Source organism: Myiozetetes cayanensis, unplaced genomic scaffold (genome assembly GCF_022539395.1).
Source record: "Myiozetetes cayanensis isolate MyiCay16 unplaced genomic scaffold, myiCay2020 scf3, whole genome shotgun sequence".
Taxonomy (NCBI): domain Eukaryota; kingdom Metazoa; phylum Chordata; class Aves; order Passeriformes; family Tyrannidae; genus Myiozetetes; species Myiozetetes cayanensis.
This window is the reverse complement of record NW_026087521.1, coordinates 56999414-57016833: the sequence shown is the minus strand read 5'-3', so window position 1 is coordinate 57016833 and position 17420 is coordinate 56999414. Positions and strand designations below refer to the sequence as shown.

Genomic DNA, 17420 nt, shown 5'->3' with positions numbered 1-17420 from the left:
TAACCCCCTCCTCCTCCCAAAAAAAAAAAAAGAAACCGAAAACCCCCAAAACAGTCACCTTTTTTATAGAAGACAACAGCAAAATAAAGGAGGGATTGCCAGAGGTTCTTGGCAGGACCAAACAAACCTACCTAGCCTGCATAACTTCCTTGACAGAAGGTACAATACTTAGGAAGATGGTTTTACAGGCTTGAGATATATCCACAAAATATTCTGCAAACCTGGGCTTGTTCAGCACTCCAGGAATGTGCCAGCTATGGAATGAGATTGCTGTAGTCTGTTGGATGTGGTACTTGCTGGAGATGTGAAGTTTTGTCTTGGGGCTTAGCTGGTGAACACAAATTTTTTTTTTTTTTTTTGGAGGGATAGTGGGGGAATGAATCACCTCTATGGAGATTTGGTGAAAGAAACCTTCCTGACAAAAGGTGTAAGTGTGCTTCATGGTTTTCCCCCATATCTTGTGGGACTGTTGTGTCTGAGCCACATAGAGTTGTGCATTTCACAGCTGTCCAATAACTGGGGCTGAATTATTTTGTGTGTGCATCAGCCTTAGCCTGCAATGTGCTTGGTGACTCTCGAGACGATGTGTAGGTAGCTCTTGTTGGTATTGTGAGGGAAAGAGGTGTGCTGAGGGCTGATGGGTGCTCTGAGAGTGGGGGAGAGGAAAGTACAGCCAAAAGCTGGTGTAGGATGAACTCATCACAGAAACTCAAGAACTGTGCAGAAAATTTAGCTGCTAGCAGTGACAAAAGTGTGATTGCATGTGAACTGTGATGTTTCAAGGGCAGGTGGTTTTCTCCCTTCCTCTGTAGTTCATCATAGGTTTGGCAAGCCTCCCAGCTGAAGGCTATTTTCCAGTTCAACTTTTGGTATCTCCTCCAAGGACTAGGAACCCTAGGGCAATTCACGTTAAAGGTCACCAAGTTTTTGTTCCATAGGAATTTACCTTTATGACCCTGCTCTCTGGAACTGCTGAAGTAGAGAATAAGCATGGAAAAATCTCTCGAAATCTCAGATTCTTACATCCAATATCTACCAACTTTGCTCATACGTGACAAATGGTTTGTTTTCTCGAACCAAAGGAACCCTTTGTAAAGGAGACATTTTCCATAAGAGTTAAAAATGGTTTTGCCTTTTTGGTTGTGATTTTTTTTTTTTTCAAGTACAGTTGATTGAATTTGTCATATTAGCTTTATACTCTTTCTGGCATCAATAGAACACTGCTGAGCTATTAAAACATGTGACCAGAGCCCAGTCAAGGTCTGGCTGGTATTGATCTTGTTGGCAGCAGCATCAGTGCAAGCAGCCCTGTTGTTCCACCTATGTTCTGTCCCTTGTCTGTTTGGGAATCCTGGCCAGTGCAGGGCATGAGGTGAAAGAAGAGCACTGGTGTTGCTGAGAAACAGTGTGTGCAGGGGGAATAAGTGTGCTGGGAACTGCTGAATCTGATATTGCCACTGAAAAGGAAAATAATGGTCAAGCTACAGCCTTAACTCATGCATGCAAAGAGGGCTTAGCTTTGTGGTGCAGTGGTCAGAACCATTTATCCTACAGCATCGAAACAGGGCTAATGCCCTTGCCTCTGTTGACACAAAGAGATGCAGAAATGCTCCTGCTGCTGAAGCCTGGGTGAATTATTATGCTGGCTGATGAAGAAGTTTATACTTCAATTCCAGCGGTAAGCCACTGAGAAAATAAGTTTAGTTTCATCCTAGACCTATTTATTTCCACCACACTTGGGCTGAATCACTTTTGGGGACACTTAAGAATATTTGTGTTCTATAAAATGGCACAAGTAATAGATTTTATAAAGGTATAACACACTGGTTTGAGGCTTTCAGTGACTCACATGCCTTATGACTGTCTTCTACATAAAACATTCATAAAATAAAATCTGGTGTAATTCACTGCCCAGATCTTACCGATAGCATGAAACCACAGTCATCCAAAATGCAAAATATTTGTTATGTCAAGCAAAATTCCCACTTTGTCCTGTGATTTAGATCTCCATTCTTTCTAACTATAATTATTATCCATCACTCTGAGTTATTGCTTGTTAATGATGTGTTTGTTTCTTTGATTAAAGGGTTTAATGTCAATATATTTTCCAGTCACTGTTTATCTCAGACTTCTTAATCACCATAACAGTCACCACAATGTCTTGTCAAGTAAATCCCATTTTGCCCATTTTTTTTTTTTTCCCTTGAGGGAATGTATTTTCAACTAAAGAGCGCTTTTAATATGTTGGACAATATTAATGTGGCTTATCATTCTACCTAGCATAAAATAGCTTCTAGTAGTCCCCAGATAACCAGTTCAACATCTCTTCTTCCCTCAGCCTAAAGCAGAGTTCTCAGCACCCATTTGTTCTTGATAATGTCACTGGACAAGAGGCTGAAAGCAGGGAAGTTGGGCATTTGTCGGTGTAGTGTGCAAGTCTCCCAAAACAAAGATTCTGCAACTTGAAAGCAGCTCTCCTACACCTCCCAAATTTAGATCTGCTCCGTAACTGCAGGGATGACCCCAGTTATCTGCTTTTCCACTTGAGCTTGTCTACAGGCAAAAATATTGCTACTTAAAACCTCCTGCTATCCACAAAGGCGTGTACATGATCGCCATTTTCTATTCCTGCACATAACTATTGAGGGCATCAACAGGAATTTTTTTTTATAATAAGCACAGGGGAAAATGCTTGGTGGCACTTCTGGGTTCCTCACTGAGAATTTGTAGCAATATCTTCATGTCCAACATGGGGTATAATCTGGGTAGTCAGCAGCTTCATGAGTGGGACCAGTGCAGAGAGAAGGGGTGGCTTTTTAGGCACATTTAAGGCTGATTTAACTTGAAACTTGCTTGGGTATTTGTAGCAGCCAGTTCAACACAATCTGTAAAATTTACCAAAGGAGACAGGTTGATATCTGGGATGCTGGTGGTGATGTCCCCAATTTCTGTGGTTAAATTGCTTTCAGAGCCTGAACGTGCTAGCATAAAAGTAACTTGGACAGGTCCAAGTGAAGGGCAGAAAGGACCACTGAGATCTACTGTCTTATGTAACATGGTAAAAAATATTTTCCGCGACTCATTTCTGAAATTTGCTTTAAATGTACTCGTTCCTGGGTTAGCTGTGCACTGCAGTGTGCAACTGCTGATGATTGATGGAAAAAGATGGGATATGTTAAACTGTTACCATCCGCGTTTTGTTTACCGGTCTGCTCAGCCAGGATATAAGCATGAAGAGGGCCTATGTTTCTTACAAAAGGGTTCCTACCAGAACTGGTCAGCATTTGATAATCTGTAATTCAGAAATCAAATTGTATATGCATTTAATACATAGCAAAGCACTGGGTGATTTACTTCTTGCTACTTTTCTTTCTGGTCTATATAGGAATCATCTTTGCAAGACTGAGAGGGCTTCTTTCTCACTTCCCAGGTTATCAGTGGATGGTGTGGCAGGGATGAAGGGGTGCAGCTGTGCAGCCCCCTGCTAGGAGGGACCAGAGACTTCTGTATTTTAACAGAGAGGCAAGAGTATCTTTAGTCGTAATTTCCGGGCAGGAAGTTCTTCTGCCTGTGCGGTTTTCCACATCACGTGCTGGTGGGTCAGTTATTCAGTGAGCATTTGTCTCTAAATGTGAATATGAGAGGTCTCTCTATTGTTTTCACACATCTGGCTTTTTTTTTAATATATTTTACTTTTTCATGAAAGTATTGTGCAGGAAGGAGCATCTGCACATTTCTGTCCTGTCTCCAAAGCACTTGCCACCTTTAGTGTCCTGTCCTCTCCAGAACCCATCCTGTCTCTAAAAAGTTGTCTGCAATACAGGTCCTCACTCCTCCTTGTCATGGTCACTTTTTATTCTTACGACAACCTAAACTTAATTTCAGCTGACTTGGGTTAGATATCTTTTGTGTGAAGTTGAACTTTAAAAAGAAAATACAAAATTGTCACTCACTCTTTGACAAAAGCTCAATAAAGCATGTCAGTATTTTTTTGCCTCCGGTTCAAATAATTCGTCCTTTGTTTACCAACCTTACCCAAGAAAATACTGCAGGGGGTTGTTATCCTAGGTGTCTTCTCCCTAAAAGTCACACAGAGGATTGTTGTTTTGGTTTGAGTTTTTTGTAGTTTAGTTGCTTGTTTTATGTTGGGTGTTTGGGTCATTGTATTGTTGTTGTTTGTTTTGTGGTTTTTTTTTTTTCATTACACCTTAAATACTGTTATTGATTGATTAAAAGGAAAGCATTTTTTAAAAATCAGAATAGAGCTAACAACAACATTATGTTCATTATGCTAGAATTGCACAGGTGCAGCTCTCACCATATGGATGCTGTGGTCCATGCTCACCAGAGCTGTAGAAATCCACCTAAGTCAATTCATCTTACACTAAATGTGAATGTTGCATGCATGATCAGCAAAGCTGACGTTACATCAGAAATGGATGTACTTTGAGGCTATGCAATAGTAAACTATTTAGTATGAGAGGGAGGACAACCACTAACCAGGTAACATGAGAGCCACTACTGGAATTTTTTTTCTCTTTGTCCAAGTCTTCATTACCCGCCGTGAAATTTTTTAATAACTGATCTGTAGGAGAGATTTCTACTTTTCTAGAATTCTTTAGGTAGAATTCACTTATTTCATATGCATTACTTGATCCGGCAGGAACGGACGTGTTTATATTTCACAATCATCAGCACTGCTGTAGTTGGTGATGGTCAAGTCATTTGCCAATTGTCCAAGTTCCCTCTGGCATTGGTTTCCAGCTGTGCATTCCAAGTGCATTGGATTCACATTTCAGGTTCAGCTCTAAATTCTTGCTTGATATTTTGCAGTAACTCAGACTGGATTAAAAAGTTTCTCTGGTAGCTAATAACTGAGCTCTTTTGAAGATCTGATAATGCCATTCATTGCTCTCAAATTTACCTTTACAGGAATCCAAGATGAAATCTTAATTCCTGAGATTTCTGGAGGATCTGCTAAAAGCTCCCTTTTTTATCACTTTGGGAAAAATTTGCTGATACCTTCATTCCCTTTGCTGAAGCATCACAGCTTCCAGCTACTCTTTCCCTGTAGAAGTTGTAGTAGCATTGCAGAACAAAACCTTGGACAAGCCAAATGCTGTTCTGCACAAGTCAATTCCAAGGCAACCAGTTACTTTGTCAACACAAGTAAATCTTCTCTGGGTTTACCTTCCAACTGTTTGGATATACTGTGTGATAGTTTTAATCTAAACCTTCCTTGGTGACCAGTTTGTAACCAAGGAAGGGGCAGTATTCCCAGTATTCCATACGATTTTTACGTAAATTGGCTGTAAATAAGAAAGGAGGAGAGGCCTTTACTCTCTTCTCTTCTGGTGAGGTTCGGGAACAGTGGGTCCCTGTGTTGGTCTTGCTTATCTAAGGCTGAGGCCTGCAGTGACCGCTGGCCTGACACGTGGGGGATTGGAGAGTGCTGGCCGTGTTTGCCAATCCTGCTTTTTCTAAGGGATGTGGTGAAATCTGTTTTGTCAGTTATTAGTATAGTTCTTGAGTTTGATTGCGTATACCTGTTCAGTGTCCCTTTTTGTCCCTTTTTTCCCCTTTCCCTATCCCTTCGGGGGTGTTTGGATTCCCTTTTGCTGTATACATAGCGTCTTAACTGTATATAACTGTAATATACATAAAATATATATTTTTTATATAACTAGCTTGATTTCAGGTTCTTCAATTTGCATAGTTTTCTTTCCTTTTCCCTTGGGCAAAGAAGGGAGAGGGAAGGAGGGGCTGCTACTGTGAATTTGGGCATTTGGCAAGGAACCAAGTCCGAACCATCACATACTGCAAGATATATTATTGCTGAACCTATTGCTAGGGGTTCCTAAATCCAGCTGTCTGATAGGAAAGAGTTCATTAATGGCTGTGACTTGCTGGATGCGTGGATGCATCCTTGGAGGCACTGAGTTGCGCAATAACTTCATAGCAATTAGTATGCCCCTGATGACAACAGTATCTGAATTCACCCTAACTGTATTTTTTTATATTGTATAGCAATTTTAGATTATTTGAGAAGCTCAGTTTCCTCAGCTGGGTGCTTGGTTAACTCAAAGCAGAGAGATTTGCCTGTAGTACTGCAAACTCTGTGGTATAATGTAATCTTAGTCTTATTTTGCTGTCATAAGTGGTTGTCTGTGTATAACAAATGAAAACTTGCTGAAAGGTTACATACACATATGGGTAAATGTCAGGATTTTTCTGTGAAAATTTTGATTAGTGAATCTTCCCTTTCTGACTGAGGTGCTGCACCTTACGCTTGTTCATGTAATCAGCAAGCATAACAGAAAAGTTCAGCAGCAATTAGGTAAGTAAAGAAGCAGTTGTTGCAGGGTTGCAATTAAAGCCAAACTAGGTACTTCATTTGACTTCACGGCCTGCTTCCCACATTTGTGGAGGAGAAGCCTGAAGGAAAAGCTTCCCATCTTCTGAGATTGGGTCAGCTGTCTGGTAGAGCCACAATCCCTTTACTGGCAAACCCAGAGGTTTTGCTGTCCGTCTTCAGCACTGCAGGACTTTGTACTACAGCTCCATATGTAGCATCTTTTACTTATCCAGTATTTCATGTGTCCTTTGGATTTTTTTTTTTTTTTTGAGGTACTTGTTTTTCTCCCAACAAAAGATATATTCTGTCTCGTAATATCATTACCACACTTGCAGCGTGGTGATTTCTTGGAAATTTCTCTCTTGTTTTTTGTCAGGGTCATTGCTGTCCTGTTCTTTCAAAACAGTGGCATCAGAAGTATGAGGTTTTTGCATATGCTGCAGAGTTTCTGATGGTATTGATCTGTGATGTTTTGTCCTATTCTGATTTTGGCAATAACTGACTGAGACCTGAGAATATTCATTCAGTTTATATCCTTAAGTGACTCTAGGCTGGCACAAGGACTTTCTGAAGAGATGTGATTCATGGCCTTTCCATTATTGTTAGCAAAGGCATTGACTTGCTTGTTCTGCTCTCCAAAGCTTCACAGATATTATCTATGCTTCAAGTTTGAAATAAGTTTGTACATTATTCTGAAATAATTATCTTTACTGATCAGAGATCAGAAGTGGCAGCAGGTATGCAAGCCAAACTGATATTGTGACATATTTTATTTGGTAACTTTTTTTTTTTTTTTGAGAAAACCAGCTCTACCTAACTATGTCAATAAATCTCTCTTCCTTCTTTTTTTCACTTTAGAGGATGCTACCATGCACTAAATGTAAAAAACCTCCCACCTATCCTAGGTGCTATGTGAATGAGAAATTTTTCTGGTGTTTTCTGTATTTTACCTTTCAAAACATCTAGCAGTAGGCATGAGAAGCATGATTAAGGCTTTTTCCTTCTTGAGAAATAAAGAATATTTAAAATCAAAATGCAGAACAGCTGGAGTGGTAGTGTCTCAGGAAAGATTTCTACAGAATCTGTGACTTCCCATAATTAATTTCTTCAATCTAATAATTATTAGGTATGCTTTGCAGTCTTTCTTTAAAGCCCGGGAACACTCTTTGTATTTATGAATAATTTCAGTTATCTAGGCTCACATTTGAAAAGCCTACAAAAATGCTTTTTTAACCAGCTGAATTGCTCAGTTGGCCTTCTTAGTAAGCTCAGTACGCATGAAAAATCTCTCTTTTCGTTTAAGCTGCTCCCTAGGCTGCTCAGTTTCCAGTCCAAGACCAATGGTACAGAATATACAGGAAATAAGTCATTAGAAATCCTGCAAGGGCACTTGAATTTGATACAGAAAAGGCATTTTGATGGCAGAGGATGGGTTGCCACACTGCATGCCACAGACACCTTTAACACTTATACATTTGAAAGACAAGGATCTACAAATCTGTAGCAATCCTGCAGTGGAAACAGAAGTAGAAATACTTGTTATGTTGAGTACCACGATCCGATCCTGGGCTTTACAACTTCTACCTACCGAGAAACAGTGGCTTCTGCGATTACTTCTATTGATGAAGCTGTAACTGACTTTTTTATCTGTGAGAAAACAAGGAATACAACAGCATATCTTCATGCAGGAGGTTGTAAGGTTGGTAACAGCCTTCCTCCCCATCCTGATAGATTGATATTCATCCTGTAATTCTGGTAGGGCAGCTGTCTTTGGTAGTGACCTGAAATAACTCTGATACCGCAAAGGTGGGGCTGCTACTGGAGATGGTGGTTGGCCTGTTTCTCCCTTTCTTTGATACCTTGTTCTCACGAGTTATATCTTGTGTCAGAGTCAGCTCTTTGAGAAGAGAGACAAGGACACTCAGCATGGAGCTAATCAGAGAATTTATTTTCTCATATTATCTAATACGCAAAGTGGTATCACAGCCCAGCGCATGAAGGAGCCTTATAACGGAGTGAGGTGTGTGACTCATCAAGTGCCAAGGTCTCCTTAGACAACTATCCTGTTGTGTCATTGTTTGTTTGTGGTGTTCTCAGCCAGTGAGTCTGTTAAGTTGGGTTTTCAAGTCACGTTGGCCCTGAGGTTTTAAGTTCATAGTGACAGGTAGTGATTGTTTTAAGCAAGTCATACCTCGTTAGTGCCTTGCATTTCCTATGTGACTCTCAGAGTAATGCATTTCTTGCTCTTTACCCCCTAAATGGCTATTTCTAAGGTTTGTTGTACTACATTCCTTGCTAACATCCATCTGTACTGTGGAGTAACTGCACTGCTGCTCTTGTTTTCCACTGTGAATCATGCCCAAAGCATCTGCCTTTGGAGGGAATCAGCAGAGGACCTCCTGTCGTGCAGACTTGTCTTGGCAGTCAGGAATCTGGTGTCTTAATTTCTGCTCAAAAAAAATTTTCTAAATAAAGGTCATTGAGAGAAGTTGTCAATGAAGAAAGAAATAATTTATTTCCACACGTGTGTAAGCTGCTCTGTGAGCATGCAGAGGTTTAGCCATTATGACTGGCAACTTGACCCCCTCTCCAGAGGGTCAACACTGTGGTTTGTAGTAGGTCATGTGAGAAATTCGTCTTAGCCCAGACTTGCAGGATACTTTCCACATCTGTGGTCTCAAGCTGGTGGAAACATGATAATAAAATTGAGGAGAGGTGAATTTCCTCAGTGGGTAGACCTCTACGTGCAGAGACATCAAATGAGTCAGTGGAGCGCTAAAAATAGCCAATGGTGGTGCCTAAAGATCTGGAAAAGTAGGTCACGATGCTCACATATAAAAATTATGGATGCTGCTGACAAGGATCAAGGGAAAACTTCACAGATAGTAAGGTATGAGGAACAAGTGTATAGCAGAAACCATAGCATTTTATCCAATAATTTTTGTGTGTAGAGAAGATGAGTCACGTGTGGACTTAACCTTGAGCATGTTCTGAAGTATATTTTTAAAAGAAATTTTGCTTCTTTTTAATGCTGTGGTTTTTCCTCTCTCGTCTTTTCCTGGAGCAGAAAGAGGGAGAGATTAGAAAGAACCTCTTGGTAATTCTTAATTATTTAGCACAGTTAGAGGAATGAGAGGCAAAGAAGTGAAATTTCTGTTGAAAGTCAACTATTCAGTTCACAGTCTGTTACCTGCCTTGTGTTTAGCTTTACTTTGGTAGTATGTTGTCTAGATTTGTATCTTGTGGCATTGGGATGGCCTTTTTGGGGAAAATGTATTAACAGAGATAAGGTAAAATCATACAAAAAAAAATCACTTTAAAGAGATCTCCTTTGATTAAACTACTTTCTTTCTAAAGGATGGTCAATTGAAAAGCAAATAAGTTTAGTGCTGTGATGTAAACACAGTCATTTCCTGTGTCTGCTCTTGGTCTTCATCGTTGCCTATGACAAGAGAAGCTCAAATAGAATAAATAATAGTTGGATGACATGCAATATAAAGAACATTTTGCATGTAATATAACAATATGAATAAATCCATCAGAAAGCAACAACACAAAGTAAACACACATACTCAGATTTATTGTACTCTTTTCCTAAAAGAAACATGTTCCAATGAATAATTGAAAACTGGTTCTTTGGGATTTGTCTGCAGAAAGGAGACAATACTTCAGAAGCATTTGATAGTCATTTATTTAAAACTAAAACAGTTCAGGTTAAGATTCAGGAAAATTGTTCACATGTAATGAAATATGCAAATTCTAAAAACTTAGGAACAAAGGGCTCAGGCTTGTATTTGCTTAGTTTTATAATGTTTATAATGCCATGGAGGTCATCACCTAAATAAAACCACGGAGGAGTACCTAAAATGAAAAGAAAAGCAGCATAAGTTCATAAAAATAGAGTAAATGAAGAGAAGACAGCATACAAGTTTGTCAAGTTGAGCAGGGAGAAAATCAACCTATAATTAATGTGAATGAGCTAATGGATAAAGAGAAATATTGCTTAGAAAAAATTAACAAAAAGCTCAACACAATAACATGACATATCTGAACACCCCAAGTTGTTGATGGGCACAGAAAAAATATTTAATAGAAATTAACACAGCTCAGGAGCAATTAGCACTAGGTAAAACTGCTTCCAGTCTGAGGATATATTTCACAGAAAGGAAAAAGTATTGTGTGACTCTTTTTTAGACACCATTAGTATATGACTATATGTGCATATTTAAAATGAAACTTCCTGTGTGCTCATCATCATATTCTCTTTTTGGGAGCATACAAAGTACCTTTGAGCTCCTTTTTGCTTATTTTTATGGTTGTTCTATGCCAGCAACGATTGAGTTTCACATTAGATGTGAATACATTGTTTGATCATAAAACTAAGTTGGATGAATAAGCATTTTTCCATATCTGTGTATGTTAATTTTATTCAAACATCTCTGTGTTACTTCAGGTGTTTTCTTTCATCAGTTCCTCAGTATATTCAGGGGTATATCTGTCAATGGTTTACAGTCTTTTAGTCACTTTTTGAATAGAAACTATAGCAGTGAAATCAAACTTAACAGGTAGAGTTTAGGTTTGTGCACCTAGTACATGGTGTGATAAACTGAGATGGTTAATTGTGGCTGCAGAATACTGTTTTATTTACTTTTATTTAGAGATGACATCTCTGAGAAGAAGTCAATAGCAAGTTTGATATGGGAATTACACTCAAGGTCTCTGTTATACACTGTCAGTATAATTCAAGGTTTAAATTAGCATGTTTTCTCTTTTCTAGTACTTAGCTCACATTTTCACTTACCAGCTCGGATTTCTTAGATGTTATTTTGAGGAAAGAGTAAATTATATGGAAAGAGAAGAGGAAATAAGCGCTGTCTGAAGTTTACAACTGGTAAAGAACAGCATGTCTTTTTTGTGTTGGAGGTTTTTTGTTTGTTTGTGTGTTTTTGTCACATTTTATGGATCCCAATCTAGAGAATTCAAAGGGCCTGCACATTTCACAGGGTCTTAAACTGTAATGATAAATCAGTGCAAGGAGAAGTATGTCAACCACAAAGTTAATACTTGTCAGAGATCTTGAATGTATTTTATCTTAGAAGTGACAGGAATGCCACAGCTTAAAAGGCTTCTGTAAGGCAAAGACTAATTTCCTATATGTGTTGAAAATCAAATTCTAGTCCCAGCACATGGAGGAACTACCTACAACACAGGACAGAAATGAAACTTTTTTTTTTTTCTTTCTTCAGACTAAACCTATAGCATTAAATTCAACATAGGAAGGATATCCTTGTAAAATGAACAGCAACAACAATGAAAACAATGTGTAGTAAGAAATTAATCACTGACGGGTTTTCCTCAAGCTTTGTGATGAAGAATAACTGCCTAAAATTTCCGTTGTTTTATAGAACCCTAATGATTGAACAGTGAGTATAGGAGATTTAGTGAGATTTTTGAGGTTTAAAATGTTCAGTGAAAAGCAGTAGGCAAAGCTTTATTCATTATGTTAAAAAGTGATTTCAGTTGGCGTTATCTACTTAGAGCAACCTTCCTGCAATGCCTTGAGCCATATTAGTTACATAATTCTACAGTTCTTACAGAAGTGGGAATGTGTTTTAACACTAAAAAAAGCTATATTTTAGTGCTGGAAATATTTTTAAAGTGTAACCTGTTACATTAATGGAAATAATTTAGTAATTTGGTGTAGAAAAAGATTTGGGATACACTTTCCAGTGCTTGAGGCTAGACTAGATTAAATGTATTTGAAACAAAAATAATTTAATAGTATATGTGAAAAGTGAATTTAAAAACTCTTAATCAAATTAACTTTGAGAGTTTTGAATGTGGAAAGCAAAGTCAGACAAGAAGTAATGGTAATTGCTGGATGTTATGAGCGGAGTTGAGAATAAAGAAGCAGTACTGGAACATCTGAAATAATTTTGTTAACAGTATATTCTTAGTTAATGCAGCCAGGGTGTGGAGACATGTAGCAAATACGAATGACCTGGGAAAGGTGAGGGCCAGTGTCTCATGGTCTTGGTAACTAGGCTTCGTTGGTGTCTGGGCAGGTGGTGGTGCTGAGGCAACGCGTGGGAGAGGTGAGAGATGCCCAGGCTGGGCACCTCACCCATGGGATGCCTCAGCTCCATGTCTCCACACTCTGGAGGTTTCTCACAGCTTCTCAGAATCAAACTGTTTCCACCCCATCTGGTCCAGAATTACAGGCGCCTTGTATCAGGGCTTACCCAGAGGAAGAGGCAACAAGGCCTTTTGGGAGGCCAAGGGCCACCCTGGCCCAAATGGAGACGTCTGGGTGTGGAATCATCCAGAAAAAAAGAAATGCAGGATGTACAAGAGGTATGCTGATAGCACCTAGGTTAGCAGGTCTTAGAGATCCCAGCCCACCTACATTCTATTTCTCAGGGCATTCCAATGAAGAAAACAAAGGTCAGCTGAAAAAAAGGCCAGTCTGCAGCCATTAAGAGATATAATGGGAAGGTAACAGGCATGGAGATAATACATTCCTATAAGAAGATGAAGGACCAGTGTGGAAATCCTGATGACTGGCAGAGATAAGACAGGGTAACTAGAAAGAGAATCATAATTGCTGCTGCTGAAGGGCACATATAAGCAAAAATAACTTGAGAAGAGCCCTGAAGAGGTGGTAAGGATTTGTTAACTGTACACCTTGTCCTCCTCCACAGGAAGTAATCATGGCCAGATGTCTTCAAGACCTGTGAGCTTGATGCTCAAATGCATCAGGCCTGTGCATCTTAGTCCTTGTAGGTATGAGTGTCAATGGGTGAAATCTGTTCAGCTTTGAAATGAACACCTTGCCCTCTGCCTTCTCCAATACAGTGTTGAAATGAGATTTACTACATTGACAACACTGTGTTGCAGCATTGATTTTGTTCCTTCAGCTCTGTGATGAAAAAGGTGAAGATTGCAGAGCTTTCAGACAGAATAGGTACTCTGTGCTTGTGTTGTGATTTAACTCCAGCCAGCAGCTAAGCCCCCTGCATCCACTCACTCACTCCCCCCACTGTAGGATGGGAGAGAGAATCAGAAGAGTAAAAGTGAGAACTCACAGGCTGAGATAAAGACACTGCAGCCTGATGCCATTTCTCCTGTCCTCTCACCTGTTACTTGGTTGAAGAGACTGACCCCCACCTCACTGCAATCTCATTTCAGGTAGTTGTGGAGAGTGATAACTAACTAAAACATCCCTGTATTATCAACTCTGTTTTCAGCACAAATCCAAAACATGACTCCATACAAACTACTATGAAGAAGATTAATTTTAACCCAGACAAAACTGGGACAGTGTGAAAGCATAGCCGCAGCAGATTAAGAAAAATCTGCAATTAGTTTTCACTCTGGCATGGCTAAGCCATAAGAGCAAAGAGAGGACAGCAAAGATTTCAGCCTGTGTTAGTCACCTGAGACACATTACCTATTTCCAACAGTCATGTAAGTGATGACTTGATAACTGAGAGGTTCATCTTCAAAATGTTTGGGACATTGATAGAAGAATTAATATCAGGAGCTTCTTCCAAAATAGTATTTTTTTCATTCCCAAGAAAATATATCAAAACCACTAATCCATCTGAGCTGGAAAATTACACATAAAAGAAAGAAAACAAGTTGATAAGATTCAAGCAAAATATAAGTTAACCAACCAAACCTGAGTCTTGATCCTGATTCAGAAACTATATGCTTTCTCCCATTCATGTAGTTATAGGAAACAAGCATCTTATCCATGGGAATACAAAGGAGTTTCTTTAGCTGAGCTCTTCATAGGATCTTGTATGATGCAGCCAGATTTTAATCAGACTTGCTTCGGAAAGAATATTTCTTAAGAAACTCAGAGAGCTTTGAGCCTTACCTAAGCTCTGCAAATTTCAGGAGCTGATTGTGCTGTCCTACTTAAGTGGGAAGAATTTGAACAAGCACTAAGAGTTGCTCAGATGCCATAGGACAGCCCCATGCTCTGAACAAAGGAGCATTTGTCCCACTAGTGAGTGGGATGTGCTGTTTCTCTACAAGGAAGGAAAACTGGGACAAAAACCTTTGCAACATAAACCTTCACCCTTTGTGAGGATGGAATTCAGATTCTATATGGGGTATATTCAACAACCTAAGCAACTGTCAGACAGATTATATAAATATTTTTCTTCAATTACTGAAAGGAGTACTGTAATAAAGAACATAAAGGAAGCAATATATTCAGCAGTTAATCAGGAAACACAAACTTTTGTAGTACAATTTTGTCACACCCTTAGAGGGAAAATGCTGTGAATCTCCAATTCTACTTTGGTGCAGAATTTCCTTATCTTTTTGGCATACTTTAGGGCCAGATGCAATGGCAAAATTTTATGATGAAGTAAGTTAATTATCTCAAAATTGTAGCATGTAATGTCATGATGTTACGGTAGGAGTGTGATGCAGCGTTGTGTTATTGCTGTTTGTCATCACATTAAAATGGCTTAGTTGGGAATTGCAGTAAGGACATTAGCATTCACAGCCATTACTGCTTTGAACACTGTCCAACCTTTTTGCTCTCTCCCCACTCATTCAGTAATTCTGCTTTATGCCTTTTTTGAATGCCAAATAGATTCTATTAGATTTCCTCCCCTCTTCTGACTGCCTTTGCTGGGAACTGCTGTAGAGAGGAAAGCTGCCTTTAAGTTCTTAATCTTGTTTCAGCCCTGTGATTATGGGTGGCCAGTTGTTTTTTGCACCTTTGAGTTTTTTTCATTTTCTGTATTGGTGAACTGTGAAAGCCTTTATAAACTATGAAAGTTACACAGCTTTAAGCACTTCAATTTTCATTTATTTGTGTTAGAGAATCTGGGGACTCCAAGCATGCAACTATACAAAGTACAATTTAGGACAGGTCAGACTGAAGATTTGTTAACTGTGACCATAGTGAGAGCACCTACTCCTCTGCTCCCCTGCTGTCCTCCAGGTGATTGCAGAAATCCAATTTTTTGTTTCAGAAACACAAGAAAGAGGTGAGGAAGTCAGTTCAATGTTAACAAAGCCACGTATCCATCCCTCCCAGGGCTCAAGTGTCTTGCTAACTTCTACAATTCTGAGGAATCAATAGGACATTAGGGAAAGGTGGCTTTTGGTGGAGCCTATAGGAGTGGCACACCCAATAGAATTGGAAACAATTACAGACTGTCAGCTTTTGTCAAAAGGAACATTCTTTTAGTAAAGATGACTTAGACCTCTCAACTTTAAACTTTATTCCCACACATGCATATGCTAGTAGAGATTAGAAAAACTGGGGTTTTCAACACATCTAGGACTGGACTAACAAAAAATGTTTTGGTTGGGAAATTTTTAAATAAAACATTTATTTCTTTCTGAATTTTTTTTTTTTTTAGGAAGTACATCAAATTTGTTTTCCACTTTAAGCATAGATTTTACCCTAATTTTCCAAGTGTAGTGGAATAGAATGCCTAGAAAGCCCACACTAAAGTTGGCAGAGGTCTAAAATGGCTTAGTGAAAACTGAGTGAACCCTGAGTTGCACAGACACTTGTGGCGGAGACCTTCCAGTTTCACACCCCCCACCTTCTGCTAATGGCGTGGCGAGATCGGTCAGGTTGTCATGGTCTCATCCAGTTGAGTTTTGAGCTCAAAGACATAGACTTTGCAGCTTCTCTGAGTGTCTTTGCCAACAACTGACCACATCTAGTGGGGAAAAGTTTCTGTTAAGATCCAACTGGAATTTCTCTTGTCACAACTTGTCTGTTGCCTGTTGCACGATTTTGCCTCTTGTGCTTTTGCTGTGTATGTACCTGAAGTTTCTCTGTCTGCTCTGCAAGATACCATTAGATTGTTGAAAACAGCTATAAGATCTCCCCTGAGTGTTTTCTTCCTCTTAGGGTTGAACAAGACCAGTTCCTCAGACCCTTCTTATACTTGTGTGAGCCAGGCCTGTGCTACTGGCCTTCTGCTGGTCTCATTCCAGTTTGTCAATGTCTGTATTCTACCAGAGATTCCAAAACTAGACATGATATTCCACATGCGGTCTCATGAGTGCCAAATAGAAGGGAAAAGGATAAATTTTGTTTCAGCTGCTGGCTAGATTCTTGCTAATACAGCTTGGTTGTTCATCTTCATCTCATGGGCTAATAGCTAGACCTCAACAGAGAAAGATGGTTACCAGCTGCTTTGGGTGACTAAAGCCTGTCAGTGCCATTGGGGACCTGACAGTTGCACTGTCCTACATTAATTTAATGTAAACTTGATGAAGACTCACTGTCAGTCTGGACTCACCTTTAGCTACCAAAATTTAAGGTATCATTTCTGGGTATTCCAAAGAGGTGGATTGAATCTTCCTCTGAAATGCTTATGCCTGTCTGCAGACATCAGGGGAGAGACAGATACTGAATTGAGGTCCAGCATGTAGGCAGCTAAATTCAGATGAGATGACAGTTCAGATGGGATCATACCATCAGATGGTACTCTTGCACCCTTGGAGTAGAAAACAAATGTTTATGCTGAGTTTCGCTTCAATTTAGAAATTTCTACCTCGGCTTCAAGCCTCAAGGTCTTATCTTCAAACTACCTGGGTGCAAACATGGTTGCCTCTTGGTCGTGTTGGGGCATGGTAGAGCTTTCTTTGTTCACTGATGTGGTTGCCTGTGCTCCGGATAGGCTTGTAAAAGTCTCAGAAGTTACTCTTCAGGGGTTTTCCACCTAAATCTATGTAAAACATGGCTTGCTTTCTTTACCAAAGAAAGCTCTGTCTTGAATGAGATTTTGCAACCATTTAGTAAAGATAATAGGAGTGTGCTTGTGGTGCTGGAGGTTCTAAACAGATGCTATCCAACACCCCCTAACCTGCCTGGTGTATGGTTTGAAACGAACTGATGAAACAAAAGCTCAGTAAAAAGCACAACTTGCTAAGAAGAACTACATGGCAGGGCTGGGGGAGAAGGAATTTTGTCTTCTGGGGACAAACCAAAATGTAAAAGTGTTGGCTTCTTTATCCTCCCTGCCCACCTCTCCTCCCTCCTGCACAGATAATACCTATTTGGGAAACTTTCAAATTG

At 39.5% G+C, this 17420-nt stretch overlaps 1 long non-coding RNA gene across 1 annotated transcript; it reads right to left on the bottom strand.

The window, feature by feature from the left end:
* Window positions 1–10068: 10068 nt before the first annotated feature.
* On the bottom strand, window positions 10069–14293 carry LOC126644598 (uncharacterized). The gene is made up of 3 exons (XR_007629961.1): window positions 14238–14293; window positions 13806–13963; window positions 10069–10216 (listed from the first exon to the last, which is right to left on the bottom strand). It is a non-coding gene; the product is annotated as an uncharacterized LOC126644598 (long non-coding RNA).
* Between the last annotated feature and the right edge of the window lie 3127 nt (window positions 14294–17420).